This window comes from Zosterops lateralis, assembly GCF_965231275.1.
Source record: "Zosterops lateralis genome assembly, chromosome: 3".
Taxonomy (NCBI): Eukaryota; Metazoa; Chordata; class Aves; order Passeriformes; family Zosteropidae; genus Zosterops; species Zosterops lateralis.
Window position 1 is genome coordinate 27,259,383 of NC_139764.1, and position 18,682 is coordinate 27,278,064.

Consider the following 18,682-nt stretch of genomic DNA (forward strand, 5'->3'; position numbering starts at 1 on the left):
GGATGGTGAATGAGATCTGATGCTTTTGCTTGTTTCAAGATACAAAGCTCACTGCGAGCTCAAGTTCTCACAGGTTTATCCAAGGAATACTTGGATAAACAAGTTGAGAGCTCCTGTAGAGCACTCTTTGCCCTGTTAAAGCACAAGCAGGTCCACACAGAACATTAGCAGAGTTCCTGCAGTTGCGTGTGTCGATAAGCAAGTTGCATAGACAACTCATACAGTATTCAAGTAACATATGTTCAATCTGGAAAGAACCCCAGAGTGTGAATGTCACTGAACACAAGAAATTGTTTCTGCTTCTTGAAACATAGAATGTTTGGCTTGAATACTGTTTTTTACATCTGTATGCTCAACTTTGTAAGCTTGTGTCTTACCTTTTTTCATTAAACTGTGTACATAGTGTAGAAGAGAGAATCAGTTTTTCATCTGATAAAGGAAAAAGTGCAAGGCTGGGGAGACTGTCCATGTGCAATTCACAGAAGGCTCTCAGCTGAAACACCAAGGCACAAGTACAGGGTGGGACTTGTGCTCACACTCACGAATAATTATGTTTTTAGCTAGTTATGCACAACTTCATAAAGGTTTGATATTGATAAACACTAAGAAATAATGTGAAGGTATGTAGGGGAGAAGGAAGAAGAAGAAGAAGAAGAAGAAGAAGGAAGACATGATATTCTCTATAAATCAGGGGCCAAGATAAAAAAAGGCATTGCAAAGAATGGGAACTTTAAAGCTACAAAACATTTAGTATCAAGGCAACCATCACAGATAGTGAGGATCTTGCAAGTGAACTGATAGCTCGTTTTGTAGCATAAAGTTAATTACAGAAGGGAGCATCTGCCCTAAAATTGATGATATGGGTACATCAGCCAACTCTCCCATTGGCAGACATATGCATATGCAAGCATCCACCCTTGAATAGCTTTCTTTTAGGGCCTGCAGAGCATCTGCAGATTAGGTGCACGGCAGTGGTGTCACTAAAACTTTGATGACCCAATTGAAACCAAAACGGAGATCTCACTGCCATGTGGGAACTTGAAGGTTCAAGGGTCTGTGTAATCTAGGCTGAGCTGCAGCCAGGAGGGGAGGAAACTGGGCTCTGCTCTAGCACTGCATTGCCAGCCAGCTAGGGACAAAGTTCTAAGCATCTGCTCTTGTGTAAGACGTCTGGGTTTTGGCAGCTTTAGATGCAAAATATGTTTGTCGCTTGTTTCTGGGCCAAGAGATAAGATGAACAAGAAAAAAAATAGAATTAACCTTTTATTAGAGGGCTGGATCATTATTAGTCTATGAGGCTTCTAAAGGGGCTTTTCTGGACTCAGAGTCTGAGTATTAATATAAGGTGGAGCACACAGCATCATAACATCAGGCACACCAGCTAAGCAGGATGAATTGCAGCATGACTTGGTGTGTATGTAAGGCTCTCAAGGGAGGTGCATGGGAGCAGCTCTTTCCATGACAGAAATGAATGACAACATTTCATTTTGAGAGCTTTTTTTTTTTTTTTTTTTTTTTTTTTTTTTTTTTTTTTTTGTTTTTTTTTTTTTTTTTTTTTTTGTGGGAAGGCTACTCAGTGAGAACTGAATTTGGATCCAGCCAACAGGAGGAAGTCTGGAGTTGGGAAACATCGGCCTTGCAAGCAGGGTGGGGATCAGACACCACTGAGGCACTGAGGTGAGCCAGCTGCTGCAAGGAGTCTGTCCATGGCACTGCACCACAGAAGTGCAAAAATAGACCTGGTCTGTCATTAGAGACTGTCCTAATCCATTACTAAGCTAGCTGAGAGTGACACTGGACATTTAAAATGCTTGGGAATATTCCTATTGCATGTGCAGTGCACCATTTACTGGAAGATGAGCCCAAACACAGGCAAAACTCATCCAGACACAGGCAGGAGTTTGGTCCCATTTCACACTCAGAAGAGAACGATTAGTTAGTTTTACTTTCAGGTGTACAGGCTGTTTCTAGAGAGATCACTTCTCACTTTTGCTCTAGCACTGTTTGCTGAGGGAATACCTGTGTACTGCCACTGTGTCAACAAGGCTGGTAACCACAACTGGAAAACCTGTGGCTGTGAATATACAAAAAACAGCATATAAACAACAATTAATTGACTATTTTACACTGTGCATATGTAATTGACTATTTTACACTTTTATGCATGTGTTTGTGTGGGTGGAGAATGCAGACAAGATGTTCCTACAGATTCTTGTAGAACGGAAATTTGGAAGTAGAATTGAAGGTGGTGAAATTTACTGTGTGCTACATAACAGTGAGAGAAATGCTGTGCAGCCAGATGGTTTTTCCATAAGTCTTTGCTACAGACTGGTATTGGCCTCACTATTTGAGTAAAATTATGCTTGCTGGTAAATGTCCATACCAAACCAATGATGCATTATGGAATAGTGTTTTTAATCAATAAGTGTTTATCTGATCATCATATTGATTTTATTCTCCCTAGCATCTTCACTTTCTTTCTGGAAAGATCTTAAGATAAATGAGCTCCAGTATCAAAGAATTATGTCAGAAGAATCTTTTAAAATTAGCATCTTTTATGGATTTGGAGGTTTTAGACACTTGTTAAATTTAGGAGTTAAATGAGAACAGCTTTGAGTGATGATGCAATGCAATGTTGGGATTGCAAGAAAAGATCCCAGCAGAAGGCCAGCACACAGATATGTCAGATGAGACTGCATTCCACACACCAGAAGTCACCATCTCCTGACCCAGCCATCAGCAGCAATGATTTGGACTTCCTTATATTTAAAAGCATTTAAACACACTGGAAGAAATTACAGTCATTGCAAGTAAATTTAGGCTACTGTTAAAAAGCCAGAAGGTATATTGTAAAACATCCTTACTTTTCTAGAAAGCAATTGTTCTTCACCTGGAATCATTACCCTCCAGACAACAGCAAGCTAAGAACAAAATATATAATTTGGTCCATTTCAGTATGTATGTATTTTCCTTATTTGTTCTAATAGGGCAAGGGAATTATTTTCTAGGTTTTTAACAGTTATGTATACTTTCCTGTCCTCTCTTTTTGGGAATACACATAGGAAAGAAAACCCATGAAAGACTCTCAAGCCCCAACACAAGAGTCACAGCACCACAGACTAATTCAGGCTGAAGGCATCCCTGAGGCCACCTCACAGGCTGCCTGCTTACAGCAGGGCTAACTTCAAAGATAGGTGGGGTTGCTCAAGGCCTTGACCAGCTGAACTTTGAAAATGTTCTCTGGGACTGGAACAGCCTCTCTGTCCTCTTCCACTACAGTGCACTTTCGAAAGGACATTTTCTTTTCTTATATTTGATCAGAGTTTTCTGTAGTGCAAACTGCAAACACTGTTCTTTGTACCTTCCTGGTAAATGTCTGAGAAGAATCTGGCTCTGTTCCCTCTGTAGCCTCCCCATCAATGGAAGATGGCAATAGGCTTTCCTATTCTCCTCTTTCTTAGGCTAATATAATAAACCTTGCTGTCTCAGTGTCTTCTCCCATGCCCTGTGATTTGTAGTTGTCTGCTGCTTGCCCTCCTGTAAGCTGGACACAGTTCTTCAAATGTAGCCTCATTAGTACCAAATCCCGCTCCTAGCAAGGTTCCTGCTAAGAAATACATTCCTTCTTGCCCTTTTTGGAGCTGGGTGTGACATTTGCCTTTCTTGACCTTGGGCACGTCATCAAATCACCATAATTTTTCAAATATGATAGACTGTGGCCTTGCCATACTCAATGACACCAGGCAGCTCCCTAACTCTTGGATCCGCGCCATCACATCCCAAGGACTTACACATGTCCCCATGCTTACGCTGAAGCATTTGTTTACACAGTCTGACTTAATCTTCCCTTCCCATTAGCAATATTTGTCTCCTTCAAGCTCTGCCACAAGGCACGTAGCTGTTTGAGGCTGAAGGCAGACTTTGACTGCAGAGACTGAGGAAAAAAACAAGGTCTTCAGCCTTTTCCATATACCCCATTACCAGGTCTCCTGCCCTATCAGGGATTGTTCTGACAAGGCAATACTTTCTCCAAGGGAAGGTTGGGTGTCCAAGTTCTGCAGATTTTTACTTTTGAAAATCTGGACTGCTTCTGTCATAATTGTCATTAAAAAGTTTTGTGAGAGAAGAGAAAACAGGATGCTGGGCATGTGAATGTTTGCAGAAAAGGAAAGTTATGGACACAAATTGACCATTTTTTGCTAGGCTGTTATCAAACAGATTATTCCTTACATAGTATCAAATATTTCCTATTTTTAAAATGCAGTTCATTAAAAAAAAAATCATTATACAGGGAAAAAGAACCCAACAACTCTTAATTTATTCCCCAGACTGTAGCTCAACACAAAAAGAAAACACAGATGTTTCATAACACAGCTGTAGAGTGAGCTTTTCCAGGTTTGTGAATTTGGCATCCTTCTGCCTTTTTGGGACCCAGATTAATGGCTCAGGGCAGACAGCCCTACTCTGGATGTAGCCCTGATTATGCTGCCTGAATCGGGATCAGGAAGCAAGCACAAGCTTCATCAGCACAAGCTCTTAGGATTCAGTGAAAATTGAACTAGAGAGAATTTGTGCCATGGTTTACACGTTTATGTCATTCCACAAAATCATAAGTAATTTGTATAATGCATAAGTAATAGAACTGACTCTACAGCCCTGTGCAGGCTACCCAGGTTAGAAGTATGTCACAGGTGAATCTGTAGGGTTTCCCATCAGTTTAAGCCCTTCGTAGAATCCATGTGCTAGTGAAAGGGTGTAGCTTTTGCTCAATCCTGTGTGCATTAACTGCAATTGCAATTCAGTTGCCTGAGGGCTGCAGTGACTGCTGTTGATGTAGCTGTAAATTATTACTTGCTTCAAGTGAACAGAGGCCAGGAAGGCTACTATTGTCCAAAAGGGTGTTCCTGAGGCAAACCCTTGATCGTTCCTGAGAACAGTGATGATAACAGTGCTGTTAACATATAATCCTTGCTGGAGGCAAGGTAGGTACCACTGTTTGCAGTGTGGCTGCCCAAGGTAGGGCTGGTTCCTACTCCCGTTCAGCGACAACGATGAGAATCTCACTGCTTTACGAGGCACTACTTTCCAAATCTCTGCCACTCCTTAACTACATCATGTAACCTCTTTCATTTCCTTTTTTCTGCAGCCAGTTCCTTCTGGATATAAAGCTTGCAGGACCCCTTCCCACCTCTCCTTGTAAGTGTCTCAAATACCTGACTTCAAATTCATCTGCGTTCAAATACAAATTTTCATAGCTAAAATCACCAGAATTCCATGCCCAATATTAGGGAAATTAAGGGACATAATGCTTAAGGGACAAATTATCATTGTTGGAGTGAATTCTCTGCAGTCTGATCCTGCAAATTAATCAGGACTATCAGTTTCCAGTGGTTCATGGGTTCAGCTACACTACATACAGAACCAAAGGACTAAAGGATTACTTGTTGAACTACTGAACAAAGATTTCCTCTGTGAAGAATTAAGATTAATGCTTTGTAGAAAGGGAAAAACTCTGGGTACCAGGCAGAACGCTGTCCTGTAGTCACTACAGTTTACGCAAGGAAGCACAGCAATGCACTAAGCCTTCTCCCTTTGGGACCACGGGAATGGATCAATCTTATCTTTTTGATGTGCTTTATCCAGATTTGTTTGGCACAACAGCAAGCAGACACTTACTGATTTCTCCAAAGCTTAGAGTTCCATCCTAATAGGGTCAGATTTTTCACAAGGGATTTCTCAGCCTCAATGGCACAAAAGCACACAGGAAACCAACATGATATTTTTAAGAATCAGACATTGCTTTTCTGCTAATGGAGTGCACAATCAAAACATGCTTAACTTGCTTCAAGAAAACAGATGAAGAGAAAGAAGATTGGATCAAGCAGAGAAGAATGGGATTTGCTGGTAGCAAGTAGAGAACATTTTTCACCTCCTGAAATGCCTAACATTCTATTTGAAGTAGTTGTAATTATGAGCACTATGTCAGTGCTCAGGGAAATAGAAGAAAGGAGTCACACTGTCTCTCACTGGATAATTTTAAGCTCCCATTATTATTCAATATGGTGGGATGAAATAAACTGTGTATGTTGTAGGTGGGAGGAACAGGGTAGAGTGAAGAGGGTCAGAGATGTGTGAAGGCAAGAAGCTAACCACTATGAAAGAATGAGAAATAAGAATACAATAAAAAAGAGTGCTTCAGCTCACTGCCTCCTCTTTTCCCTATGGCAAGAGACACGACATCAGAAACAAGGATGTTCTCACCACCCTCAGATCTACCTACCATTCTCTAGCAACACTGGTGCTCCAGAGCTCTTTATTTCCTAGCAAGATTTTATTGCCTCCAGGGAAATGGGCAATTATGATTGCTTTCCTTTCACTAATGGGGTAACAGTGGCCAGAGATGCAAATGTACTCAGGAATCTTCTTTCTAGGATTTTTCAAAGCATTAAGTCATTTGACATCTGCTTGATAGAAGTTAGATGGAAAATTACTCTGAAATAATCACTAACTACTTACCTGCCATTTAAGACACATATATATCCTTAAAAATGAGATGCAAGTGGCTCATTTCTGAAAGTGATAAAGCTTAAAGCAATGTGTAGATCTCCAAGGGAAAAAGTCATAGGAACTGGGCTTTAAACTCCCTCAGGCACCAGGTCTTTGCAAGCCCTCTTTGGGTTCCAGCTCTCCTCTTGCCTCTAAGGTCAAGCTAGTTGCTCAGCAAGAAACCTGAACTTTACTGTTCATAGATGAAAACACAATAAAAAATATCTGTCTGGTATAACATGTACATAACAACCTCAACTTGGGCCCCCTGTTTTCTCTGGAGGATGGCTATGCCACCTCTGACATACAGTGTGCTTTCTTCTCAAAACCCTGTAAGCTTTTGAAAGTCCAGGAGCAAATGTGGTTACAAGGCCCAGTTTATAAGTAGGGGATGCAACACATGGGAGAGCTGATTCATTTTGTTTGGCTAACTCTGTGCACCAAGGAGGGAGGCTTTGTACAAGGACCTGCTTGGCTTGGCCTTGTGTCTTCAGTTTCCTGGGTCTGCTTCATAACAACAAATTCAGGGTCTATAAAATAACTCTGGTGCATTCAATATATTAATCTTGTTGAAAGTACACATGTCCACTTCTTCAATGGAACAATAATAATAATAGCTTGTCTTCCTTAGAGACTGGAGTGGTGTGAATAAAAGAGCTCTGCTAGACAGCAAAGTATGCCAAATGGACATATTTTACTAGATGAGAAAAACAGCTTGTCACTTCTAATTGTTCAAATTATGTGTGATTCAGTTCTTCCTGCAGTTATTTTTAACTTGTTGTTAAGAGGGTATTATGTGCAGCTAAGAATAAAAAGGGTGTGAAATTGTTAGCTCCCCTGGTAGGTAGGTGGTGATAATGAAGATTTTATAAAGTTCTTGTTAAGAGACAAATCTCTCTAGTGCTCAGGAAGACTCTTATAGCACTACCAGTCTCTCACTAAAGCAATGGTTCTTAAAGAACACACATGGGTTTTAATCTGCTGTTTTCCTTTTTTTCCTAGTTATAGAAATGAGCTGAAATCAGAGTGATGGGTCAGAACTCCAGGATACCAATTGTTAGGCTGGTGTCTCAAAATCTCATCCAAACTGCTGACTGGGACACCAGCGCATGGTCTGCAGCTGGCTCACCAGTCCTGTCCTGTGCTCGGCACCACGCCAGCCCCTCTCCATTAGGAGACCTGCAGCAGTCACTCCTCAGCATGGCAAACTTCCTAACAGAGATTGCTTCCACAGTATGGGCCACAAGTCTGGCATCTGGGAACCACTGGCTTAGACACTTTCTGGCCTGTTGAGTACTCTTGTTGTAATGTGGGTATATGAAAGACCTGCTGTGGTAGCTAGATTTTTCTAGAATACCAGAGGAACTCAGCTCACACTGATAATAAAGACATTGGTCAAGAATATTTAGGTTACTGAAGCACTACAGCAAACAGCCAGATCTTACACCTACCCCTCTCTGCCTAGTGTGGCAGGGCTGAGGCAGAAGTGTAGGACAGGGTAAACTTAAATAGGCACTTAACAGAGCATATAGGAAAAAAAGGATAAACATCTAACATTCTAAGGTAAACATGCCAGTCCTCATGTCAAGGCAATAAACCATTCAGGACACCACAAACAGGTTGTCTTAGCTGACTTAAGAAGTCCTGTTGGTGTCAAATCTTCCTGTCAACACAGCTGATTCAGCAGTCAGGCTGTCGTCAAAGTCAGAACAGTGTTCCTGGAGTGGGGACAAGAGGCAGCTCATCACCAACTGGACAGGTCAAGTGTAGAGATGTAGATGAATAACATAGGCCATTCTGTATACCAGCCAAACTGTTTGCAAGTAATCTTAACCAACCACCTGTAGTTTTTGTTATCAGAACCCCCAGGAATTCATCAAGGTTACTGAGACAACAACAGGACTAAAAATAAGAACCAAGAGCCTGAGAAACTGACTACCAAGAATGCAAAACCTAGATAAAGGAGGCACAACATGATGATGGACTCTGACCAATTAGGTGTCCTGAAGGGTTTGTGCTGGACACATGGACAAGGCGAGGCAACCAATGAGATGATGCGTGAACAAGCAGCTTAGAATCCATAACTGTAGCTTAATGTAAACAATAAAGGGCTTCTGCTTCAATCATACTGATTGTGTGTTCAGATGTCCTGGTCTCCTGCAGTAACGTTTCCAGATGGAGTGCACTGAAACTCCTGCAGCAGTGCCTGAATTAACTTCAGTCATGTTAACATGAGTGCAGGTAGATCCTAACTTGGATGCAGGTGAAGGAGTTGTGGCATGAAAGAGCTCAGCAGGAGCCAGCTGCGCTGGCACCTGTACAGACTCACAAAGGCTACAGCCATTGCTGCTTGCAGGGCTATGGTGATGACAAATTGGGACTTTTTGTCTTCTGTGGACAAAGTCCAGGAGCTTACCTTTAGTCTTTCTGGGACACATAAATCACTGTATGGAAAAGAGATTGAAACCTGGGAGATGGAGGGGATGGAGAGAGGGAAATGGCAGTCTGGAGTGCGATAGCTGATGGGAACCTGAAATCCCATTCAGATAGCCCCAGTGCCCTTGGAATATGACTAATTCATAGTGTGGGCAGGGAGGAAAAACTGTCACTGCTTTGGGGAACACCACATCCTCACACATGCCAATGCTCACATGGCTTTCCGCCTGTGTCTCTGGCTTGGAGGCATTTACAGGCTGGGTGTATCAGTCTCATAAACATGCCCTAGTCTGACTAAAGGGCTTTTTTCTCACAAGGTTTCTGCATGGCCTTACACTGTTGAACTTTGTTCTTGTTCAACTAACCAGCTTGGCAGATAACCAAAGACCCTTCAGCCTATACAATAGATTGCTTTTTCTAGCAGGTATCTTGCAGATCTTGTTATTGGAATTTTAATACATCTTCCTCTATACCCTGGAGCTTTTGACTGTGGGCCTTGCAGGTGGTGACTTCTCCAACATAATAATTTCTTTCCTGACTGTGGGCTCTGGCACTACAGAGTTCACTTTGCAGGGTGACCTCCACATTTGTATTCACATTTGTGTTTGTGGGATCTCATTCTCTGAAGGATCTCATCACCTTTAGTTTGTGATGTGAATATCTAAGGTAGTCATTCTAAGTTCACTTTATATATGGAAATCGATACTTTTATAGTCAGATTTATCTGCTGTCCTTTCATCAACAACTTGGGAATTAAATTAATCATGCCCTAGCCATATCTTTTTTCTCTCCATTAACTATCACAGGCACTTAGTATCTTGTTCAGATGCACTGAACTGCACTGAGTGAATCTCACCTTCCTCTGCCAGGTACTTGTAACATCCCATGATTGTAATTTAGCTTTTACTGATACAATCATAACTAAAAATCTCATCAGTTGGGCCTAATTTGAGGTTAATGAGGGTTTGTTTTTTTTTTCCCCATGAACAACTTGTCTGGGTATTACAATTGATCTGGCCTAGAAAGCAGAATGAAAAGACATGGGAGTGGGCTAATGTTTTTAAAAAAGATTGTCATGATATTTGTCTTTAGAGAAATCTGGATAACATATGTTTGCAAATGACAGTGCTGAGTAAGCAATAGTTTAAGACTAGAAGAACTGTCATAGAGACAGGATTTCTTAGTCCTATCTTTAATATCGACTTTGCAGCCTTCAGGTCACTTACAGCTAGCCAGGAAATAATGTGTACTTGTGGCACAGAAAATAAAAAAAATTAAATTAATTCTTAGCATCTTGAAAATTAGTTTAACAAAAGTCTCAGACTGCACATAAATGTAATGAAAAACAATTTAGAGAACTGATCTGAGGCTTTTCACAGCCATGAAAGTCTTTGTGACCTAGAAAAAGAAAAGAAATAGGAACTCCAGGTCTAACCTCACTGATGTCAAGTTACAACTAACATGATTTGATTTTCTGAACCTGGTTTTGAACCATTCATTCTTCCAAGCACCCACAAAATAAAGAGCACCTGATGGACAGTTCGATAGGTATTTTTTGGTAGGTTTCTTTCTTGCAGCTTGCCACACTCTAAGAATGCACCATTCAGGAACCAGTTAACTCTGAGGTAAAGGATTTTGGCTGTCCACCCTTTCCTGGAGAAGCAGTCCTTTTTTGGGTGATCTAATTTTTAATGGTGTTGGTAGTACCACATGAACTGAGCAAGAAGGGGAGAAGGGCTTATGAGTACACAAGCTAAACAAAAGCTACAGCACCAATTTTCTGCACAACCACTTGAAAGGAATGAGGAAACACCATTTACTTTCCTTAACCATCCGGTCATCGTTCAGGTTCTTGGTTCACACTCCCAGATAAAGGTTAAATTATAATCCAGTGGGCAAATGACTTTAAAAATAATGATTAATTTACTCTGGTGGATAACAGATGTTTGTCTCATGGATAGAACACATCACTGATCAAATCTGTATCTTGAATTTTTGGGGCCCCTGCGTAGTGGTGTAAGGAAACAGTAACATGTGGACAAATAAGGGTGTTCAGGTGGATCTCCCTACATCTCAGCTCATCAGCAAAACCATCATCAGCAATCACAGTTTTGGCATAGGCACACTGAGCATTCTCATACACTAGCTGAGAAACTGAGGGCAGCAAAAATGTTAGTTTTCAGATATGAAACACTTGATGTTTGTCAGCAATAATCGTTGACTATTGACAAAAACTGCCTAGTAAAGAGAGCCGTGGATTATATTCTCTTAAAATATTATTAAGATGTTAAGAAATTTATGGAATAAAAATTCCTGTACTACCTTGCCAAGAAAAGAGACTCAAACCAGCACACCAGTCATGTATATGAAAGACTTATCTTTTGCAACGTTCAGCTATCCCAAAATTTGGGAGATAAATGGTCTTTATATTAAATCAGTAAGTTTATTTGCTAAAATAACTCAAAGCTGAAGTAATTCATATTAGTCAGCAGATGTAAGCTAAAAATGAGGAAAAGGCTCACTGTGAGGTGGGTCTCAGTCTGATGGGAGCACTTTGGAAGGACTCTGCAGGACTCCTGACCTGGTGCAGCACCTCCACCACTTCTGTGAGTGAGGGAGCAGGAGAAAGAGGGACAGCTTGGAAATTCCTGCAGTCACCAGGACACTTCACTTTGCTACATGAGTGAGGTACACTGGCCCATAACTGCATGACAAAGATTGTAGTGCTTGTAGAGAAACGTATGTATGCATCTCACAAGTAATGTTGGTGACTGCTGTGTTTACTTGGCTCTTGCTTGGAAGACCCAGCAGCTCCTGTGACCCCGGGCACAGGATGGTGCCTTGGGAGACAAGTAATTTTAGCCAACAGTTCTTGTCAAGCCAAGAATACATAACAAAAGGCACTCTCAGGAATTCACTGATTAGCAGCTGGGAATAGCTTCAGCTTTATCACTTAATCCAAGCCACATAAGCAAGATTTTTGTGCAGCCACAGTAGTGGGTTTAGGCAAACGCACAGGGAGGAGCACAGTTTAAAACTGCAATGCACATTTACCCTGAAACCCTGATTCCCTTGAGTACTTCCATCCAGTACAGACTTGAGTGAAACCCATCAATTCAAATAGACAAGATGAACAAAGAGAGGTCCCAGGGTCAAGCACCAGGTCAAAATGAAAATGCAGAACAGAATCCAGATCTCTTAAGCACCAGCCAACCACACACTTCACTGGTTTGCACTCATCTTTCTCCAACTCATTGCTGAGATTAACACAAGACATGTTCTGCCTCAAGTTAAGCAGGCAAAGAGAAAACTGAGATTTAGTGTATGAATGCAGCTTTTTATAGTGAAGATTTACATGTAGGCATGCATGCTTTTATAAGAGGAAATAGGATCCAAACTGATACCTGGCTTGCCTGCATGAGTGTGCACGAATGACATGGAATAGTAAAGTAATCCATGATAACCCAGCATTCACAAACAACAGTACAATACAAAATACCACATAGGCCAGATTTTGCAGGCAGGACTGTGATAATGCAAGAACAGGCACAGCCAGCATTCACTAATCACCTTAAGTGATTCACAACCGATACATATGACTTCCCCAAAAGCAAGACAGCTTGTGCATCCCTTGACTCTCATAAGCACCCCCTCTTTCCTGAGTATCACAAAATTCCCACCAGATGCAGAGAAAAGCCTGGATCAGGTAACCTTTATGCTGCACAGCTACAAAAGATGTATAAAGAGAGGGAAAAACCAGTGATATTGAAAGTAACTGAAAATGAAAAAGTCTTCTGATATGCCTGCCCCAATAAACAGGGTATTTTGTCTTTGCTTCAGGGCCATTGAGATCTGTAACAATAAGCAGTGGGATAGCAGCAGGCCTGAGTGTGGCATCAGTAAATCAAGTAATGGGGAAAGAGAGATAGATATATTTGTAGCTGTTTATAGAAACCATTCAGAGGAGGCCAAAGCATATTACAGCCTGGATAACCTACATCATCTAAAGCTGGGAATTACTACCACACATCTTCACTTCATAACACTTGCAAACTCTGAAAGAAGACAAGGTGAGTTAGATTTCATCATTACCTCACCAACCTCAGTGCACTTTGCCACTGGCATTTTTCCACCTCACCTCCCAGTAGCTGCTCTATGATCTCATTACCAGGTTCTCATTGCACAAAACATTCCCAAACAGCCTTCAGGACCCAGCTGCTCTGTAATGCCTGGGCAGCCCTGAATGAAAGGCCTTCCCTCAAGGCAGCACCACGTCAAGTGAGGGAGCTCACAGCAATTCCACAGCTGAAACCTCAGTAGAGGGATAAGGACCCGTCTCAGGCCCCAGGGTCAGCTTTATCTTTTGGTGGGCTGATCAAGAGAAGGGGGATGGCTCTAAACCCACCATTGCCCATAGTGGCTTAACTGGCATCCCTGCATCCAGCAGCTCCCTCCATTTGTGCACTCCCATTTAGGCAAACATGACTTCTGAGCTATGCTCATGTTTCACCCACTAACCTGCTCATACATCTATTTGTCTACTTCCCTATCTATCCACCTTAAAAATCACTTAGAAACTGACACAAGAGCATCCACTCAGACACTGATGATAATTTAAATTAATAAATCTGGATAATCCCCTTGGGTCTGACTCTCATTTATATTTAAAATCACATTTCGCAGATCCAGAAAATGGAAAATTAGATCTTTCCAATTAAATTGGCACTTTCTATAATGCCAGAGGTCTGTTCAGTGTGGCATCAGCATCAAACAAGCCCAACAGGTTGATTTCTGCATTCTCCAACACTGTGAAGGAAATGATCTTTAAAGAAAAAGATTGAAAACATTTTAGCTGAAAAAAATAGAAGAGACTAAACCATCTAATGTGTCTATTACAAAAACAAACCCAAACCACAAAACCAAACAAAACCCGAAAACAACTACTTACTCTATGCAGATAACATTATTTGATTTTTGGTGTCTAATGTTATCTTTGAGCTGATTCCTTCTCACCTGCTTTCTTCATCTCTGGTAGCGCTAGAATTGTTGTCTTTCTTATCCATTGGGAGTCATCTAGTGGGCCTTATTCTACTCATTCTTTATTTTTCTATGCAGGAGAAGTCCATGCTCAAAAAATATGCAGTAGTAAACCCTTTCAACGCTCCTCTATCTTGTATCTCTGCCCTCAGAGAGACTGAAGAAACCAAATAAAAGACAGGTTTGTCCAGCTTCTGAACAGCAGAGTATTGAATCATATGGTCAGATAAATACTTAATTTACAACCATTTGATTAAAAAAAAGAACTGCTCAGGGTACAGATGGACTTATCAATGAGCTGAAAGCCTCTCTTGGGCTGCCTTACAAGCACCCCTATATTTGGGTTAACTGTAAAAATGAGAATGTGAACATCCCAGATGAAACACTTCTTAAAAAACAGTATAGATGGACCAAACTATTCCAAGCAGGTAAGTGGCCTTGTCCAGATGCAGTGCCTGCTTTGCATCACAGGGAGTCTCTCTTCCTTCAATAGATGTAGCAGCTGTTGTGTGTGCAGAAAAGGAAAAGTGGAAATCAAAGGGGTCCCTCCTGCACCAGGAATGTGAAAGACACCACTACGAGGCTAGGGGCCTATGTGGAAAAAGTCCAGAGCTCCTACCTGGCCTGCAGCATGAGAAAGACTGGACAAGCCTGACTGACCTGCTACCTAAATCCCTCCCATTTATTAGTTAACTTCCAATGCCAATTGAAAATATGACCGTGGGCATACATTCTTGGCTGAGGTAAGTTTGTACAAATTTACATTGTTTGAAGATATGATTCACTTCCTTTAGTCACAATATGCTCATTTATCCCATCAAGTATCTGGCATATATTTAGTATTCTTCCATTATCTTGGAAGTAGATTATCTTGATCTCTAGACTTTCATGAGTGGGAGGAAGCATGAAGACTGGATTGGCAGTTTAATGGAGAACTTCTCAGTGGGAAAACAGCTGAAGTGAGACCTGGCTTTTATAAACAGAGACAGTGCTGGCTTTAAACATTCCCTGTGACTCCTCTTTGGACGCTCCTCAGAACAGCACTCTCCACCGCATGGCAGCAAAGCAGAGGTGACAGCAGTGCTACGTGGTGGCTGCTGGCACATCTACACCACCCAGCAAAGCACAGGCACAGAGATACCTAACCCAGCAGCAGGGCAGCACAGGTGTGAGGGTCCCAGTGCAACATCTGGAAGGGAGCCCCTTTCCTAGGAATTCTGCTGCTTTTACACTGAAGCCGGCTTCTCCAAAGAGCTGCTGTGCATCATTCAGACACACCAGCTCAGGTAGCAATAGGTCAGCCTTAGTCCATGTGCCTGTGATGCACAGGGTGGATGTGTCCATGCCTTTTCCAGCCTCTAAAATATCTGGGCTGCTAAAGAAGAGTTAAATAGACTTCTACCTCCATAAAAATCGAGCACAGGGCCACACAATAATCCTGAGTGAAGTGTGGAAAGAGGAGATCTTTAAACATATAAAGGAATATAGGAACCGAGCCTGGGCCTTTTTGGGGTAGAAAAGCAACCAAAAAAAAAAAAAAAGTTTTACAAAATGTGAGAGTAAAGAAAAATGTTTGAGTTTTTATCTCTTTGTAAAGAAAATAATTGGCTTGGATTGAGCCCTTCCCTGGGAGTGTTTGCAAACCAAACATTACACAGCTGCCAAGTGCCTGAATACCAAAATGTGAAACTGACCTAAAATAAAAGCAAAAGTGATTGCTTTATTAGCATCCACACTGAAGACTACTCAGCAGCCTAGGTGCAGGGTGGGTAAAGACCTCTAGGATGTGATTCATCTGCCACCTGAGTGTGCACAATGCTGGGCCTCCTGTAAAACCACCTGAATGACAATACACACTATTAGGTGAAATCCATCTTATTCTAAAAGTGGGTCAGACAAATCATTAAGTCCTTTGGTTAATTTGTGTATAGATGTCTAATACTGGCTGAGATTAATTATTTCCCTGATCTTTAGAAATCAGTCTGTTACACTACAGTGCAAACTAAGCATTTTAAAAAACAGTAGGAGCAGAAGGGAGACTGGAACTGTTCTGTTGTATCTGTGCAGTGTCAGTGATTCCTTGGGTTTCTTGTACATCAAAAGATTTTACCAAAGCTGCCTCTGGCATATCACACAGGGCCACATGCCTACAGCCACATGCACTAGCTCAAGCTTAGCATGACAAGGCTAATTAAGCTTTGGGTGTGATTAAACTTTTTTTTTTTTTTTTCCCTGTAGAAATTCAGTATTTGGGAACCAAGTTATCTTTGAGTAACTGGCAGTCAAGCAGACCATATCTAATTTTCCTGAGCTGCTGCCACCAGCTAAAGACAACAGGTAGTCTAAGGGGTTGTGTGAGTGCACACAGCATGCTAACAGTACAGCTCTGCATCAGTGGAGTGCATTAGAGATCTTCTTTTGGAAAGTATTGTACAAAGCTTAAGTAGTGACTTCTCTTGGTACTCTTGGGAGCTGTAGAATAAGAAACATTAATTCCATTTCATGATTGAAGTTGACTTAGAAAGAAGTGAAAAGATAAAGAGAAGTCTGACTTCTCCTTCCACAATTGCCAGCCTAACTGTTGGGCCAGAATAAAACAGTTTTTCCAACAAGATAAGCCTTTATTTCCTTGTGGAAAGTAATATGAGCTTTATACTTGCTAGGAGCATTTCCTGGTACAGCAATACCAATTGAAGTTACACTGGCAAATACTTCCTTGTGCTGATAAGGTTTGAATTACTCCAGAAACACATGTTCTTACAATATGATCTTATGTTCCTCCATTCTACTTCACTGTTCCTCATAGACATATCCTATTGCACTCCAAATGCTGCTCCTACCATATTGTGCACACCTGTGTGTGCCTGTGTGCAGGCAGAGTTTTGTCATCCTTTGTTTTTCAGACTAAAATTGCCCTGAGCCACAGCAACATGCTGAACTGTACAGCAAGTTAACAGACATCTAAAACCAAGACCTAAAGCAATTCTCTCATGCCCATACGAGTGAAGGCATTGAGAGCTGCAAACTTGAAAGTTACTGCCTGTTTTTAGAGTGAATCAACAGGTTGCTCTGCAGGTCTCTGACTGACCTCAGATACAAGGTCAGTCACACCAGATGCTGCTTAATCAGCTGGCTTTGCTTAGAAATACGATAAGGGAGGGCAAGGCTGGGAGACACAGCTCCCATTGGCAGTCTTTGACAGCTCCCTTTTATTGCAAAGCAAATGGTGAGGAAGATTATAGGTGAGAAACTTGTTCACCCACCCACAGGTTGACTTTATTTCTGCACGTCATCTATTTGTGTAATGGCATTGCACAGTTGTTCCAGCTGTATGTACAGCTACATCCTTTAAAACAGATCATTCAGGTCTGATGTAGCCTGAGCTCAGCAGAGCTTAACTATGCCCAGAAGTTCTGCATTGTAGCTGGAATCTTCAGGGTTTTCCAGTGGCAACTGCTTTGTTGGTATTTCCATGCTCTATTTAGGGGCTAGTGACCTTCTCAAAATTGCTACTAGCTATTCAGCAGGTGATCACTGGGAATTGTGGCCAGAATTTGAAGGCTTTGCCGCACCTGAACTGGAATTGTTTATATACCTTGAGTTAAATCTTCTTCAATCTCTACCAGTACACTCATCCCCATTGGTGTAACTATTTAGCATTCACAGGAATGGATCCTAAATGTCACCTTTTCACAACCCCCATACCTTCACAAGTGAGCAATAGATTGAACCACTGGCTCTCTATCCCCACAACAAGTATTTAGCAAAGGAGACTGAGAAAGACCAACTTCCATTTAGCCTGGAGCCTTTACTATAACACAGATTTAAATCCTTTGATTTTAATCACACAGGAGTATGATCACACATTGCTTTCACCTAAATGACTTCCCACATCACTTAGCTGCTGGCTGTTTTAAGGTGGCTTTGTTGGGTTTCTACAAACAGAAAAGTTGCAGGTAGGTGTTTGCCAAAGAAATTGTGGCTGAATTCTGTGTGGAAATGCCAGTCAGCTACTTCTGTATTTATCCTTCGCTGTTTTCACTTCTGCCTGTTTTGCAAGCTCACGTGGACAACCCCTTGGTAAAGAAATGTCTTTAATTATTGCCATACATTATATGGGGAACATGCTTACCATTCTTAGGGCTGAGGGATCCACTATGGGACACGTCCATCTTGGTGTTCCAAGATGTTCTTACAGTGCCTGAGAATCAACAAGCTCCTAAACTCATGAAAGCTAACTTGGAGACACCTGTGACGGCAATTCTTCACACCACTGGCTGCTGCTATCCAAACTGGATATTCTTTTGCTTCCTGTTGTAGTAATTCCCTAAGGACTGAATCCACATAAAGATTTACACCTGTAGTGATTCATGAAGCAAGAGAGAGGATTGCTAATAGTTCTGTAACTCACAGCCAAGTTAATAATTTATGAGCAGTGAAACAACTTCAAGAGTGGCTGAGATGGCCTGCCCATGAACCTTAAGTAGATGGCAATCATGTCATACTGCTGGCCTGCCCCACCTGAGTCAGACTAAAGACTTGAAAATGGATCACTCCTTCCCAGATACCAGTCCCAAGCACTTTATTCCATTTTTTTTTCAAGAAAAAGCACTGGCTTTATATCTAACATTTGGACCTAGTCCAGACAAAGGTACTTCACTAT

General features: G+C 41.5%; 1 long non-coding RNA gene across 1 annotated transcript; it reads left to right on the forward strand.

Annotated features, from left to right (window-relative positions):
• The first annotated feature begins 1,142 nt into the window (after positions 1-1,142).
• On the forward strand, positions 1,143-8,581 carry LOC310907304. Its single transcript, XR_014589594.1, has 3 exons — positions 1,143-1,677; positions 5,147-5,196; positions 7,549-8,581. It is a non-coding gene; the product is annotated as an uncharacterized lncRNA (long non-coding RNA).
• The last annotated feature ends 10,101 nt before the right edge of the window (positions 8,582-18,682 follow it).